This window comes from Helicoverpa zea, chromosome 11 (genome assembly GCF_022581195.2).
Source record: "Helicoverpa zea isolate HzStark_Cry1AcR chromosome 11, ilHelZeax1.1, whole genome shotgun sequence".
NCBI classification, from domain to species: Eukaryota; Metazoa; Arthropoda; class Insecta; order Lepidoptera; family Noctuidae; genus Helicoverpa; species Helicoverpa zea.
In genome coordinates, this window is record NC_061462.1 from 521,915 (window position 1) to 539,677 (window position 17,763).

The following is a 17,763-nucleotide window of genomic DNA, read 5'->3' on the forward strand; positions in this document are numbered from 1 at the left end:
GCAGGCCTTGGCCCTGCTGGGCCCCGCTGGGGTTGCTGACATCTCTTTGAGGAGCGCGTGGAACAACGCGCGCCGTCGACACGGGTCTGTCGTCTAAGTAGACAGAGGGACGATGAGCCACCCGAAGTCACCGCCCACAGACCCACGCCTACGGTGGCCGGAAGTCATCTCGCGACACCCGACGCCCATGGTGTCTACCTGGTCCAGCGCGGCGGCCGGGATGAGAGGTGCGAACTCTCTGGCGTTCCGCCTCCTCCTTCTCGAGCATGACCGCTTCGCAGAAGGAGGCGACGGCATCCCATTCCCTCTCGCCCCGGACCATGGCCTGAACCAGGGCCGGACGCGAGAGGTCGCCGCCGCCCAAAGGCTCGACGAGGACCCGGCGGTGCCCTTCCCATGCAGGGCATACCTGGACTGTGTGGTCCACCGTGTCCTCGGGGCTGTCCGCACAATGGTGACACCCGGGCGCCTCCTCACGACCGATGCGTGCAGGTACCTCCCGAAACAACCGTGTCCGGTGAGAACCTGCGTCATGCGGTACGTGAGGGCGCCGTGACTCCTCCCGAGCCACTCCTCAAAGAGGGGACTTACCGCCACGATGGTGGCGTGCCCTGCACTGGGTTGCGAACATTGTGCATATCAGGTTGACATTTAAGTTAAAAATATAAAAATAGACAACTTAAACGTTTTACATTCTTTTAGCAGATTTTGTTTTTCGAAAATTCCATAACCTATGAGTTAATTAATTATCTTGTACACATTTCGTAAATTACGAATTCTCGGAATAAAAATGTCGATTTGAAAAGACAATTAAAAAAATAAACAATATTTATAATTTTTCCCTTTACGAAACCATAAAATATGTCAAAGTTTTCCTTGTTAAACAATTCGAGATGACCTATCGGTTTCAATTTGAAATATCCATCACGTTTTAATCAGATCGCTCACCTTTACTGTAAACTAGCTGTGTCTTGTGGTTTCACCCGCCGCGGTAGGCATTTATAAGCAGAAAAATGTGTGCACTGAGCACTAGTAGTTTCATAGAGTTTTCATAGAGGTATGTATAAATAGTGTTGAAGTTGAAGGTATTAGTTACCTCAACTATACCTCAACATGTAGTTCTGTGTTTTATTAATACGTCTGCTACCCCTCATTACCACCTGAGGACCCCGCCTGTCGGAAAGTACACAAAGTACTAAGATGGAATACCGTCACTATGCGAAGTAACCTTTATGGGCAACTTAATATAAAAAAGGTTTAAATTGAAAGAAAGAAACGCACAAATTAACAGCAGCTTTTTAAATCGGTTCCCTGGTAAAAATATCGGTAGTAACAAAAATTGGTGTGGTTTCAGGAGATCACGCGCCATGCCATGCTTCTGAAAATGTAATTGACTTCATTCTTAAACTGTAGGCATTTCAGTGACCTATCAAATATTACAATTGTCTTTATAATTTCGAAATTGAGTCCATTCCTCCGTTGAATATTCTTTCCTGATTTCCACGATGAAATAAACGATAATATCATATTATTTCCACTTAAATATAAACTTAAAGTTAATGAAATTCAGGGCAATGAACTATACAGTTAAAATTATGCAAATGGAGTGTTAAATAACAGCTAAATGTAAAGCAAGTACTCGTTAACATTTGAGGTCTTACCGCGTCGTGTTTTGCAGCTAATAAAACGTCTAATTCCCCACATTCGCGGTTGTAAGAGGCGTCTGAATTCAGTGTAAGAAGTTCAATAACCTGCGCTGAAGTAATCGGAGGTGGTACAGGGATTTAAAATACAGTTTTAAAGAGCTACCAACTTACTTTCGCAAATAATCGACATCTATTATTCACAATTAAATCGTAGCTTCTTATGTATACTCAGTCTTTATCCATCTTTACGGGCCAGTATACTTTTTCTTTTACCTATTTCCACTCTTAATTGGCTGAAATAGTGCATGCAGATAAGAAGTACCTACCTTGGAAACGGGAATAGTTACTTTTTATTTGACTGCAGGACCTAATACTGTCAATAATTAACAGACGAATTCACGCTATATCTAGTCTAGTGAACAATAATGGTCATGTTACAAAACCTATGAAACACTAGCCCAATTTAATCCAAACACAGATACAATCTAAACACTCTGTGTAACCGCTGCCAGTGTTGCCAGCGCAGACAAATATTTACCCACGCTGACAGATGGGGAGTATTGCCCTCCGACTCGTTATATTTATCACGTCACAACCCTTCCGTGCGTGGTATTCGGTTGATATTATGATAGAATACCAGTTTAGTGGTAATGACCTTGGTTTGTTGAGGGTTCAAGACTTTTCTAAAGTTTTCTTTACACAATAGAGAAAATACTAAAGAAGCTTACACCTCCCCGCATACTGTTGACCAATGATTGGCTGAAAGTTTAAAGGTAATCGTGAATTTTTATATAGTAAAACGTTTTAGTCGATCGATGGCTATGTAAAAAATGGCTTACATAATTACTTTACGTGTCTACTTACTATCAAACTATTGCTTAAAAATTGGAGAAAACTGCATAATCATGTCCTATTTTGTAGTTTGCAGACAAAACCACCGCAGAGCCTTTCTAATGCAAAACACCTCCCCCTCGTCCTAAGAGATGTTGCAAAATGTGGTCGGTACGTATAAAACTCCTTGCCCATGTCGGGGTGTCAGCGTTTCGAAAACGCACAACATTCTAAACTAAGGCGTGTGTTTAAATACAAAAGCGGCTTAAAGTTTTTCCTAGACCATGATTTCGCAACTTATCGCAGATAGATGTGATTCGTTAGAAAATAATTTAAAAGTAAATCTACAGCAAAAGCAAATACAAAATGAATCTTTCAGAATTTTTATATTGGTTTCACACACCTGGATTAAAAGTACACAATAGCTTTTAGCTATGTAACACTGAAATTTTGGTTCAAAACGGTCCATTATTTTCTGAGATAAGTATTGGTATTATAGAGCGTTCAAAACAAATCAACAAAAACTTTTGGTTTGTAATATTACAGTAGGTTTTCTTCACTTTTTTGCATATAGGCACAAGCATATTTTTGCTGAATATTTTAGGCAAGAATTTGGTCTAATTTAATGACAATACATAGGTGTAATAAAATGGTGGTATGTTAACTATTCTCATCGTCTCTTCCGACTGACATGTGATGGGTGGCCGCTATTTATAGCTGCGTTTTATTAGTCTGACGTAGATGTAGAACCACTAAAAGTACTAAGACTTAGATTTAAAATAAATGATAGTGATAAATTAATCGAAAACAAAAAAAAATGAGTAAACTAGCTTCCGGCCGCAACTGAGCGCAGCAAATGTTTGTATTTCAGTGTATGCTTATGTGTTAATTCAGGGTATCACCTATTTACATACCAAATTTCAACAAAATCGGCCCAGCCGTTTTTGCGTTAAAGAATAACAAACATACATTCTCACAAACTTTCAGATTTATAATAAAGGAAGTAGAACTGACGAATACCTACTAAGTTACTTAGGTAAACTCAGTTCACTGTCTTTACTTTTTACCTATCCATATGAATACGATCATGCATAAAAACTGATTCTTTATTAGTGTTAACAACCTCAAAATGCAAAACCTACGTAAAAATACCTTCCCGGTGTCACCGACCCCACATGCAGGGTGTTTGAAGTATGTTGACGTAATAGCTAGCTAATTGCCTAACGAGAACCAATCCAGGTGCGCGGGATAAAAATAGCTCCCCCTGTATATTGGTACAAAGTAGTACCCGTATTGAGCTAACAGAATATATGCATCGGAGGGCTTGCCGCCTCATTGGTGAAATTATCGAGTTACTACCTGTATAATGAGTTTTTAAAATTGTTATATTTTTAAAATTCCAGAGCAAGAGATGTATTTTTGTTATATTACTATGTATGTGTAAGCAAATAGACCTTCAAGGATAAACCATGATTAACCAACCAGGCCGTGAAATTGCCGCCCCTTGGTCAAATGGGCGACTTGACGGCTAGTAATAGTTCAGTTGTCATTGTAAATATTAAAAATCATCCTTAATCGCTTTCTAGGCTAGAAATTATCAAAAACTATGAAATAGTTTTCAAGCATTGATCAAGAGTAGGTACCTACCAGTTTAATAAAAGAAATACATTTGAAAAACACTCGTAGAGTTCATTTAAAACAAAATTATTTTACTAAAACAACAACTATCGAAAAATACGTTAAGTGTTATATCTTCATGAATTTCGTTAATCCTATCTATTTGAGCTACATCTTTGTTTTCTCAGACGCTTGTCCAAAGTCGTGTAGTATTATTTGCTCAGTAACATTTTACGAGCAGCACTCCTTATTAATATAGAAAATATCATAGTTTTAGTGTTAGTTGATGTTATTGCTATACTGCTTATTTAATAGCTTTGGATGAACTCCGAGCTTTTAAGACTGACGGGGTAATGGATCTTTTATCCTTTCTCTTATAAAATAAGATAAGAGTTATGTATGATAACAAAAATGCGTTGAAATTCCAATCACTTTACGGTGATATTTGCCAGGTACCAATAACTTTTTAATAGTAACTAACAGGCCCGCCGTAAGCGGGCGTGCAAGGCGTGCACCGCACGCGGGCGGCACGTCCTAGGGGGCGGCAAATCGAGCGACTTATCACGTAATATTTAAAAAATACAATATCTTTCTACCAATGATTTGATTTCAATATTTCCGAACACAGCAATAGCGCTAAGAATATTACTTACACTGCCGGTTTCAGTTACTTCTATTGAAAGATCATTTTCAAAATTAAAAATTATTAAAAACGATTTAAGATCAACCTTTAGCGTGGCGTTGGGGCAAATGCCCCGGGCGGCACTATTTAGGGGGCGGCAAAATTAAACCATAATTATGTAATAAAACTATTTTTACTAATAATAGATGAGTAGATTTGCAATAAAATTTCAGAAAAAGCCACCCTCGCTTTGGTCGTCTCCTATAAATTTTGACGGGTTCACCCTTTGCATCCGCAAAAAAATTCGCGCTCGCTGCGCTCGCGGCTCCATGTCAGATATCACAATTTATCTTTGTTTAATTGTTGAGGCATTCAGTATCGAATTTAAATCATTTATAGCTTTTTGTTCACTTTGGCTTTTTATGATATGTTTACTTCATGAAAACTCTAAAAGGAAAAAATCGCGCTCGCTTCGCTCGCGGCTTCATATACATTTGCACTTCCTTTCTGTGCATATCTTACTTTTTGACTTTGCTTTGTTAATTTACAGTGATTTTGATTTGTTTTATGTCCTTAGACTAAAAAATTTTCGCGCTCGCTTCGCTCGCGCTTCCTTACATACGGAAGGTGTCTTATACGTTCACTTTTTCAACGGGAAACTCACCAAAAACCATAAATAACATAATATTTTACTGAATTTAAACATTGTTATAGATATTGAAGTTCGTTAGTTTAAGTTACTCATAATCTGTTCTAAGCACTTTGATGTACGTTATGTTGGTACCTAACGTATATCGTATACATAGGGGCCACTTGGGATATGATTGCACTGCATTGATGCCCTAAGCAATTGCTTAGTTTGCTAATGGGGTAACCCAGGACTTCTTAGGTTACTCTAAGTCTTAGAGCATTTCAAGTAAATAAAAAGTTATGTGTAATGTATGTTATGTATTGCAATATTTATGTATCCAAAAGTAGGCGGGTTTTCTGCAATCAGAGCGGTGTACGATATATATTTTTCTGTTGGACAAGTAAAATGGATATGAATGGCCGGGGGGGTCCGTCCGGACCCCCCCCCCTTTATATATTTTTTGACAAAACCCAGTATAATATGTAGTCGTAGGGCGGCATAATCAGTTTTGCACGCGGGCGAACAAACAGCTAGCGGCGGGCCTGGTAACTAACATAATTTATATTGTTACTAATTGCAAAAAAAAAAAATATGTTTTTTAAATTATTTATTCCGAGCGTTTTCTCGGACACGTAGGATGCATCTTTGTTTCCCACCACGAAAAATATATTTTCACCAAAAGTTACATCGTAAGTACTAGCATTCCTACACATGTACAAATCTTCTAAAACACCAGATCTCCCGCCTGTCAAGGTTAATCACACACCAGATAACGTAAGTTTACATCCGACCTTGGCGATGTCAAATGTTCCTTATAATAGTTACGATAGGGCCTCGTAACGACGATCTTGACCTTCGAAGCTTTTAGCTGAACACATTACAACTGCCTGAAGATATTTCACACTAGATTAAAGATACTTACTGACTACTGATGAAATGTAGGTTTTGTAAATGTTTATATGACTTCATTTATATAGTGCCCTATGTGGCTGTAAGCTTATTAGTAACGAACGACCATCCACGTCCTGAGGGAACTTCTTCCTGCACCTGGATATAAGTAACCAATATCTTAAGCTGTCTGTCTACCATAATAATGGCGTCCACGGCTGATTTCGGCCACTGCGGCTGTTCTCATTTAAGGAGATCAGCCAGCTGCGCAGGACATATTATAGTGCACGAGCATTTGCGCAGACACGGGTGCACGCCCTATATCTTCACTGTCATAACCCGATGGGACGGCAGTCCGACACGACCGGAAAGAGATCAGGCGTAGGACCGACATTTACATCCGCTCCATCGCAGCAGCGACGGAACCAACTTCCAGACTACGGGCTGCTTTGTGAAAGCTTAAGAAACCCACAAAGTGATTATAAAATAAATGTCATTTTCATCCCACCATCTCGGAAAGAGTAGTTTTACCCTTTGATATCTGAGCGCAAAAGCCGTTTTTATCCTCTAGAGCGGCAAAGTGATTTGAATTTAGAACATCGTGTGCAATACTCCATTTGTGACAATCTTGATAAGACTTTTCGAACAAATACATATTAAACAAATAAAATAGTGCTTAAAATAATTAATCAATCAATTAAATAATTTTTATTATTGTTTTTACACAGATTTTTAACCTCGTTTCATTTTTAAACTGAGTTTTCAAATAAATGAACTTTAATAGGTACTTCTTTTTAATTTGATACTCATATGTGCGCGCCATTTTGTTTTTTTGCATTTAGTAATTTCCTTAATGAAGTGGGATGAAAAGTTACGTGTTGCACTCGAGTGCAAAGATTTTTCACCTTGTGCTCTTTTGATTCCCTCGCTATCGCTTAGGATTCTAATTATTAATTTTAGAATCCTTCGCTTGCTCGGTCATCAAAATTGAGCCCGCGGTTAAAAAGCAACTTTGCACTCTTGTATAACAAATAACTATGAAATCGCGACACAGAAGCAGATAAAGTTACTTACTTTCTCATTTATAACTTTCGTTCGCATCTATAATATTAAGTGATTATTTCTATAAAATATTTCAATGTACAGGCTCTTTAATACGAATATTCGTGAGACCCAAAGGGGTGATTGTAAAGTCTCATCACATAGGGTACCTAAGTTAAGCCAAATGGTACAATCTAAGTTGTTACGCATTTCATAGACGTAAGATATCAGTAAATTATGTTTTTACCCGACTTGACCACATAAATGGGAGTACTGAGTTTTTTTTTTTAAGTTTTAGTGTATTATTTCAGCATGTTTTATTTCAGAAACTGATTTAAAAAAATAAAGAAACAGAATTGTTTCATCACATTTATTAAGTTTTTATCCTACATGTTATTAGGTACATTGTTTTATTATATTTTTTCTCATATGTGTGTTTTTATACACAAATCATATATTTTACCTATTTAAAATAATTTCGTTAAAAAGTTATTTTATGCTCTTATGCTCAAAACTTTCCCTGAAATCAGTCTCAAGAGTTTAGTATCTAATAAAATTAAAAAAATAATTTCTTAACACTGTATACAGGTAAAGTGTTTATTGCAAATGTATTTGTTATCAACCTAATCCAGTAATATTTCCAATGGGAATATCATTATTCTGTCGGTCCAACTCCAGAAGATACTGTCCTCCGAGGTACAGGCTTATCATAAAAGCTGCCGATATTAGAGCCCTGAAATAAATTAATAAAGATAAAAAAAATCATTATTCAAAGTAGGCTGAAAGTCAGCACTTTTTGAAGGTCAAATTAAAAAAAGACAGCCCCAAAACTCCCCAGCAACACATATCTGTCTGTATGGTATTCTATCAAGGGCTCCATGCATGGGTGACCATCTTGTCATGACGACCAAATTATTTGCCTTCCGAAACCGTGCTTCGGAAGGCAAATAATTTGGTGAGTGCCGGCTGTCATTTGAACATCTTTAGCAGTCAACCAGTCTTATCACGTCTTGAAGTATATAGGTAACTGGGTCTATGAGGTCAGATAGGCACTCACTTTAAATAAAACGCTGGTCAGTAAAAAGGTAAAGTGGTGCAAGAAAACCGTGTTCGGAAAACAAAAAATTAAGAACAAAATTCCCTCCAGAAAAAGGGCTAAAAAAAGCAGATAAAAATAGAAATTGGCTGTTCTCTTTTTTGTATCTTGAGCAAAAAAGGAAATTAACGTGAATTTTTAAAAAAATTTGGTACTTACACTCCAAACGCCATTGTAAAATCGCAAACAGTCTTTGATGACAGAGGTATGTGTTTTTTTATTAATAAAAAATGATTAATTTTACTGCTTTACTTGTTCAATGAAAAACACAAACTACGTAAATTTATCACGGGGCCTCGTATTTATGTATTCAACAGGTCACGGAATGTTCTGTTTTGTTGTAAATATGATTAAATTACGCCAAAAATTCAGTAGTTACGCATATACCTACATACATGTCTGAGGAAGCAACACGATGCCAATATCATTGCTATTTGAGGATATTCGGATACTTGCACCACCAACATGAAATTCTTGACGATTATAAATACATAGTAGGAAGTTTTTCTTCGGTATAACAGTGACTAATAAGCCAAATATGACTTAACATTAAAATGACCACTTCGTGTAAAAGATGCAGTGAAAATGAATGCAATTGTATTGTACGTATTATTTACCTATTTATTGTACAAGTTTCCATTGGTATACTACAGTATTCTGAAAGAAAAGAATGATAAAACAAAAAGTATTTTTAATATAAAAATTGCAACTTGAAAAAACTCTTAAATATAGCATTTCCTAGACTTGACACATTTTCATACATAAGCAAGCATGTATAATTTTTGGTAACCTACATGTCACCATTTCATGAAATTGTCTCAAAAGTGCTTCGGCGTGTTGACTTCGACCTCACGTTCACCATCTTAATTCGGGATTCTATTGTACCGTGTTTGGGTTCAGAGTGATTCAAATTTCGTTATACTCGACACGAAATACATTTTTTGTTACTATAGGTCCTCAAACTAGGCGCATCCTGTATAATATAGTATATGTTTTTTTATTTAAATTTCTTACTTACAGGATAAATTACATAGTCACATATACCTAAGCTTATATCCGTATGATGAGTTCATACGGATATAAGCTTAGGTATATAATATTAGGTATATACTTTAACTTAAGTTTTAATTAACTTTCATAACGTATCTTCTTTTTGATTTTTGTTTCTGTTGAAAAGTCAAAATACACAACCAAAACTAGTTTTTAAAATTTAGTCACCTAAATTCGCGATAGATATAGCTGTAGTTGGAACTAAGTAGGTAGTTGTGTTGTTTTGCGAGCTGTTCTGGGATTTGGGATTTCTTTCTTCTTCCTTCAGTTTTACTTTTTTATCAAAGCAGTCTCCGTCTTTGCAGCTCAACTCATCATCAGAATTTTCATCATCGTCCTGAATCACGGTAGTAGTTCTTCTTGTAGTAGTCCTTCTCGTTCCAGGCTTTTTCGTTGTGGAGGTAGAAGGCGTTTTTGCGGGTGCAGTCTCCAAGAAGTACATAGTTGACCAATATGCTCCAAAGACTATCATTGCACCGATTAGAACGCTGCAAATAACCAAACAATTACTTAATGCTAAACATAAAAGTCACTATGGATAATCTTGCTAAGCACTACTGTGACACTTAACTAGAAGACTTAATAAAGAGGTAGAAAGATGTATTATTCTATCCAAGAATAAGGACGGCAACTAAACAATATTACACAATCACTATAAACAATATGCACATCAAGCTACTAAAATTTGTAAAACCAATCAATATTGAACCTTATTATGCTTTGCAGAAAAAAATCAAATCTATTCAAAGAAAGACAGATTGTAGTTACTTGATATTTGCACTGATAAGATGCAAAAACGTACTCACAATGCAAAAGCCATTTTGCCTTACACACACGTTCACAAACCACTTGTACTCTGAACTCCGGAGGAATACTGTCAATCAGTGTGAATGACGGAAAACAATTGATTAACCAGAATAATATAGTTGTATGGCAAGTAAAGCCATGCTTACATTGACGTTTTACGGTAACCTTTTTTATGGTAAATCATCAAAAAAATGAAATTCACCATGTTCCTACTTAAGTCCTTTATGTACCAGGGCCGCGGTAATTCAAACGTACATCAGACCGACCAAAAACAAAATAAACTGAGAACCATTGGAATAACTATCGGCCGACATTTAGTCTGCATAAAGATAAAGATAAATTTATTTGTCATAAAATGCAAGCTAGCTGAAGGATGCATTTTTGCAAATGCCTATTGTTTTCAAGTGTTTAAACGATTTTGAGTTACGTTCAATAAAAGTACATATTGCAGTATTGTTTCTTGGTGGTACAATACTGCAATTGTGTCCTTGATGAAGCGGCCTTAATATTTTTCGAAATGGACAATGCTTGCTGTTGAATAAACAAAGTATGAGTCTGTGGGAACCTTTTACCTTTGATTTATTACGGCAGATAAACTCAAACGGAAGTAATTATTCAATAACCAGTTTCTTAAATTATAATCTCCAGCATCGGCAACAGATGGTGAAATACAGACTGGTTACAGAAGAACAGTAATATTAGGGTCCCAGTTATTTTCGAATTAGCATACATTACGTCGATATTATTAATTATAATTATACCACTAACGGGTGGTTTCAATAAGCTATCTAACTGTTAATTTTCATACTAGAGATATGATGGAAATTGGACATTAATGCTACAAGAAAAAAAACTTTCATTTTTGCTACTTCATTCCTATTTGTATTCATAAGCCACTAGAACATGTGTCATACACCGATTATGCATAGTTCCAAGACTCAAGTTCAAAAGTTAAATAAAAATCTAATCGCCCATATAGTTTTATATCGGAATACATTGGCTTTTTTCTAGAAGATGATAAATCTTGTACTGAGAACTGTAGGATCCTCATAAATGGAAATCTGTGGACCAATCGATGTTGAGTTCTTTGACTTGCACAATGTACATTTTTATTGGCCTGCCGAATTGAAATTGCGTGTTGGTTTTATTTTAAAGAACTTCTTTTTTTATGAATTAAAGATTTTTAAGGGCTTGAACTTGATTTTTTATAAGATTTCTTAACACAATCGAAACTAGAGTTATCACTCCTTTTTTCGTACCTAATGATAAACTACTCTTTACTTCACGAAAAAAAGGAGTGATAACTACACTGCCTGTCTCCCACATTACCTACACTTGTAAAACTGAATGAGATCCCTAACGTTAATAGGTTCCTAATTAGTGAAATCAGACAGCAATTAAGCAAATTATAAAAAGCTCTCTAACAGTCTAACCCATTGAGTAAATCAGCAGACCTCTCCAAAACAAACGAATTAGCTCAATAAACTTATGAAGCCGTCACAAAAACGCCTCGGACGAGACACAGACAAATACAGAAGATTCACACATATGCCTAATTTTTGTAAAGGCATAAATATCATGATTTTTGAAAACTGCTTCCGAAAAAGACAAGAAAATTTAAAGTACTACTAAACCGATGCAAAAATTTGTGGTTAGAATTTAGATAGTCTAGAGCCAGAGAAAGGGTATACTCTACTTTTATCCACGTGAGTTTACTCCTTGGCAGCTCATCTTTAGACAAGCAGTCAAATCTTTTAGGAACTGTCTCGAGAAGACCTTCTGCCTTTCCCCTTATTATCTTCCTAAAGGGTGTGATGTGTAGCCACGGGGTCGTTACCCTGTGACGTGGTATAGACGTGACTAAGTAACGAACAAAGCAGACTACTGTTCCTATATGTTAGGAACGAATGACTTGATTCATGACAGCAATACTGCTCATTGATTCCGTTCTCATCTAGATAAATATTTTGACATCCATTTTGGTCTGAGGGAATACTGGGATGTATTTTGATTTTGTTCGGTTGAATGGTTAATAAGTAATAGTGGGATTTGGTGTGAACATTGATAGAGGGATTTTTCTGGGAATGAGACAAGAAGATATAATTGATAATGAAAATTATCAAATCAAAATAAACTACTTACTTCATTATCTGCTTAGGCTGTGTTTTGGTCGTAGGTCTAAGCGTTTTAAATATAGCGTCCGTTTAAATGTTACCTATCTGACCTCCTCAACCCTGTTACTATTTTTTTTATTTTTATTTTTTCAGTGATAATAGAAAATGGAGAGGTATTGCTCGTTGAATTTTAGTAACTCGCCTCTGTTACATGGCCTTGCAAACATTTACATAACTGGTACGATGAAAAGAATATCCAAATAAGACTCAAATTAACAAATTCCTCCATGTATTTATAGTGTGCACAAAATGTCAAACAACATTAGTATCAAACACAGTCCCTATTGAACATCCATGGCTCAATATTCCCAAGCTCATTAATTATTCAAAACTTCGAACACCAATATCAACTTTAACCAAGGTTGATAAACCTCAATTCATCGTTCGGATCAAGTGAATTGGTCAATGCTGACACTGGCAGGCCAGAGCTGGCTAAACAGATTGCCGCCAAAGCTGTTCGAAGTTCGAATTGTTGCAAACTAGTGCTGGCCGACAAAGCGGTTATAGATCATAGATATACAGAACATTCTGTTGCCCTTTTAAGATACTCCTATAAGTTTGCAATAGCTCTAGATTACATGGTAACAAAAATATTATTTTTAATTCATTACTGCCTAAAAAATTGACAGTACCTACTGACAAGTGCCATCAAAACTTTAGTTCCTATTTTAGTCACTTGCGCAGCTGACTCGGTAGGTTTATAGGGTGATGAACCAAGAAATGGGTTCTATATCAGTTCAAATTTATCCAATTACCCAAAATGAATGAAATACACAGCTAAAAATAACGAATATATTCTCTACCAGAAAAACCGCAGATAAATAAATATTTAGGTCGCTACTTTCCCCGAAAATCTGGCTATTAATATGTAACGTAATGCTTTGCGGTAATTATGCGGACTGGCCGGCTAAAGTATGCACATACGTAAATAGTGGCTTTATGTTGCGGAGAGAGATTGACCATAAACCTCTGTGGAGCGTATCAATCACTTAGTTGAAGAAAACTCGTTGGATGAAGATATCAATTGAGTGGAAATATTCCTTTAAATTGTTTGTGCTGATACGTAGAGTATTCTTTAGCAAGCAAAAGATTGCTAGATGTTTTTCTACAGGAAAAAGCAGGCGTTATGTTCTCCTTACTAACCATATGTATGGAATACTATAGTAACTTTGCCTGTCTGTCGCGCTTTGACGCCAAATCTATCAAACCTTAGATATTTTTTTACACGGGTAGTCTAGAGCTTAATTAAGGATATAAGCTTCTTACCCGAGTGCGAGAAGTTCCCTCGGGAAGTAGGTGACACTGTAAGAATCAGCTAGTTTTCTATATTTATTTCTGTTGAATGGTCCTAAAAACCAAGTGTGACAGACATCTCAAGATGAGCAGTACGCATATCTGTATTTCCCGGGAGAACCTGTGTTTACCCGACGTTCCACATATTTACATGTAAGATGGCGTGTTCAATATATCATTTGCAAATGTCTGTCGTGTTGCATATTAGCATTCTGGGAACAGTTTTTGTAAACCTATGTGTATTGGGATGATTTCTGACTTTTAGAGAGAAAAGAGTGTATTTTCTTCTTTACGAATGTTTTCCTCAAAAACTAATCAAAAATTTATGTTTCCGATGTTACCAGTGTAACATTTAAGAAGGTCCACAGGTTCCAGGAAATAGAAGCAACTTGGGCAACCCAGAGAATAAGCTGCCATCATAACAATTTATTACAACTTAGGGTCCCTAAGCCAGTTCTCACACTAAAAGACCACGCCTACGACTAATTTTATGCAAATATAAGACATTTGCATAACTTATAACAATTTAGCGAAACATAAAGCCGTAGCTGTCTGCTTTTTAGACTGCAGGAACATTTGACCCGGTTAAAAAAGGCTTATAACTTTCAAGGTTGGGTCCAAAGAGTTTGTTTCTGAAGGAGTTGGACTCTCGCTAGAGAAGAGGTGACTTATGTATGAGTTTTGTCTCTTGCATGTCAAGGACAAAGCCGTATGGATTTTTGACAATGTACATACATATAAGTACTTAAGAAATGCTGTGTAGGTATGGTTTAATGACAGTCATAAAACGGTCATTTTAATCCTCATTTGTGTCCCTCAAGGACATTCTTGGATCTTGATCTGCAATTAACTAAGTTATATGTCCTGGAAAAAGTCCTACAATCAAGGTAACCGATTCCGGCTTACCGGGTACACGCGGAAAGCGGACATTCAGACGTTTATCGATGTTAGTAAAACGGCCATTTACTCCCATAGTCGACCATTAAGTCCGATAAGTGCCCAATCGTCAGATATCTTGAAATTTTTACTAGGATTCGTTGGTGAACGTAAATGGTACGTTACGTGTAAGTTACGGGCTTGCGTTAAAGAGTTAGGCCGGGGATAAGTGGGCCAAGGCCGTGCAACTGTAAAGATTTAATGGCAGTCTGTTTTGGCCGCGTTTTCGGACCCGTACGTTAAGTAGCGGAAAGCGGGTAATCAGCACTGGGAAATTGTCTCGTATCCTCGTGTCTCGTGTCGATTTTCCACTATTTCTTCCATTAACAAATCACATTTTATTTTCGAATTTCCTTGAATACCTATTCTGTAACATTTGACGTATCCTATCCCTAGCCTATACATACTTGTTATCTTGTGGATTCTGTCAATAAACTATACCTACCGTATTAATTGAGCAGTAACAACAACTACAAGATGGCTGCCTCATTTACCCAATTTCCTGAAAAGTCTCCCGCTAATCGCTTATATTCGGGCCCCAGTCCGCTATCTCTCCGGTCCCGCCCAGGGCGACCGACCCAAGTCTGCACACATATTAGTTTATTTACGAGAACCCCTGTTTTACAATCCTATGGGGATAATTAATGATGTGTGGAAAAGGTATAATGGAATTACGATGGGCGAAAAGGCTGGCTTGGAGTGGGGTGATTAGTAGGCTGGCTTTTGTTATGGCAGAATTATTACGAAGGGTTATTAAAATTATTTCTAATTATTAAAAAAAAAAAAAAAAAAACAGACAAAAAGACAGAAGTGATGTCTTTAGACAATCACGGACGTCAAGAACTGACCATTATGCTTGGTGAAGATGTGCTGAAGCAGGTCGATAAATTTCGATATTTGGGGAGCATTATAACATCAAAGTGCGACCTTGACGCCGAAATCAATAGCAGAATTGGTGCTGCAGCCGCTGCTTTCGGCAAATTCGACAAGAAGGTCTTCAGCTCCCATGACCTAAAGATATCCACAAAGGTCTCTGTGTATATGGCAGTTGTGTTGCCTTGTATACTCTACTCAGCGGAAACATGGACACCGTACCGACGCCACATCAAGCAACTAGACCGCTTCCACCTCAAATGTCTGCGCAAGATATTAAATATCCGTTGGTTTGATCGTGTGCGTAACACAGAAGTGTTGAGGAAAGCCAATGTAGGTGGCATTGAAGCATACCTCATGAGGAGACAGCTTCGTTGGTGCGGGCATGTACTGCGCATGCCGGATACTAGAGTGGCCAAGCGCATCCTCTACTCCGAGTTGCAGGAGGGCAAGCGGAAACGTGGCGGACAGCTGCTGCGATACAAGGATGTGCTGAAGCGCCACATGAAAAGCTGTTCCATTGAACCGTCTCAGTGGGAGAATCTGGCATCCAACCGCAGAGACTGGAGAAGCCGCGTTAAAGTCTTTGACTTTGAAGCACGCCGGCTTTCTAAGTTGGATGCCAAACGAGATGAGTTGAAAGCTCGACCACCTATAGCTATCAACTACAACTTTGTGGCTGGTACCCTGACATGTCCGCAGTGTGTGTCACAAAATTGGATACTCCAGCCACATGAGAGCACACGCACGCCATTAGGGTCGAAGTGGTCGCCGTTGCCGAAATCGGCGTGGAAGATTATTCTAATTATTAAAAAACACACACGTTTAGGTAGGTACGATTTTGTTCTGCTACTTACCTACCTTATTCTTCACACGCAAATGACTTAATGGAATTTGATGTAACTTAGCAGTACCTAAGCATAGCTTAGCATTAACTTTTTAGGGCAGGAAGTACATATATAGGCAGGTAGTTCCCTAAAGATGAAACTAATTTTGTAGATAGGTACTTAGGTAGGTAAATTAGAAATCTTACCAGATCCCTTAAAACTACTCAGTGTTAACTGGAGAGCTGCTGGTACATTTTTGAGAACAGTAGTTGAATACTCCAAACACTGAAGATTGAACAGCTTTGGGCAAAAGTTGATACCGCGCCACCTATTGAGAAAAGCTCAAACTACTATAAAAGTATTTCTGACGTTTTTGACACAAAAGTGACATTCATTAATTTGACTTCAATATATTGTTGCCAGCCAATACTAACATATTTTATATTTTTATTGATGCATACTTTACTGGCACGGACTAGAAAATATTTTCTGTTATATGCTGGAAGCCACATCAAAATCATTTCGGCCAAATGTGAGATAATAGCACACAAATATGCTTATATACGAGTCAAACTGAGAAACTCCTTCTTTTTAAGTCGGTAAATAAAAACTGTAATAGCAATGTATTTCTAAATATTTTGGTTATTTCTAAATGGTATGTATCTAAATAAAAAATCCTTCACAAAATTAACTGACGTATCGTATGACGTACGCACTGACCTCTATATTTACCACTGGACAGGCTGTTGTCAACGTGCTTTTGTGCCCGTTTGATAATCGCCATTTTGGCGCTGTTAGACGTAGCGAGTGTCCGTGGTACTAAAATTATTTTATAGTGAACCAATGAACATACACTTCTCTCACAGCCATTTGAAATTATACGTCAAAATTAGTTCTGAGGACACTCGACGATATTGGCGCTTCAAATGGGCACAAAAAATTGCTGTCAAACGTACGGAACAGCCTGTCCAGTGGTAAAACTGGTAAATATAGAGGTCAGTGGACGTACGTAATGGCTGATTTACATTGAGTCAGTAACTGACGTCAGTCCACTGACAAGTCAGTGCTGACCCGGCACTGCCATCGTGTAAATTGATTTGAAGTCAGTACAGTACTGACACGTCAGTACTGACTTCAATGTACGAGTTCGCTCCCCCTCCACCCGCGCCAGTGCTACTGACCGCGTGTAAATACGCCCAAGTCAGTGAAGTCAGTCGCTGCCGCTCTATTGAATAAGGACCACGCTTCCTCATTTCGAAAGGACATTCCAGAAGCTAAAAATGTCAGCGTAATTTCGAGTTTCACTTTGGCTGGCAAGGCGTCTCTCATAAATGTGTCTTGACGCTGAACAGAGCCTGATAATAACATAAGCAAATCGTCAAAGTTTTTTGGCGTCATTCTTAAAGCCAGTTTGTATTCTTTAGGATCTTC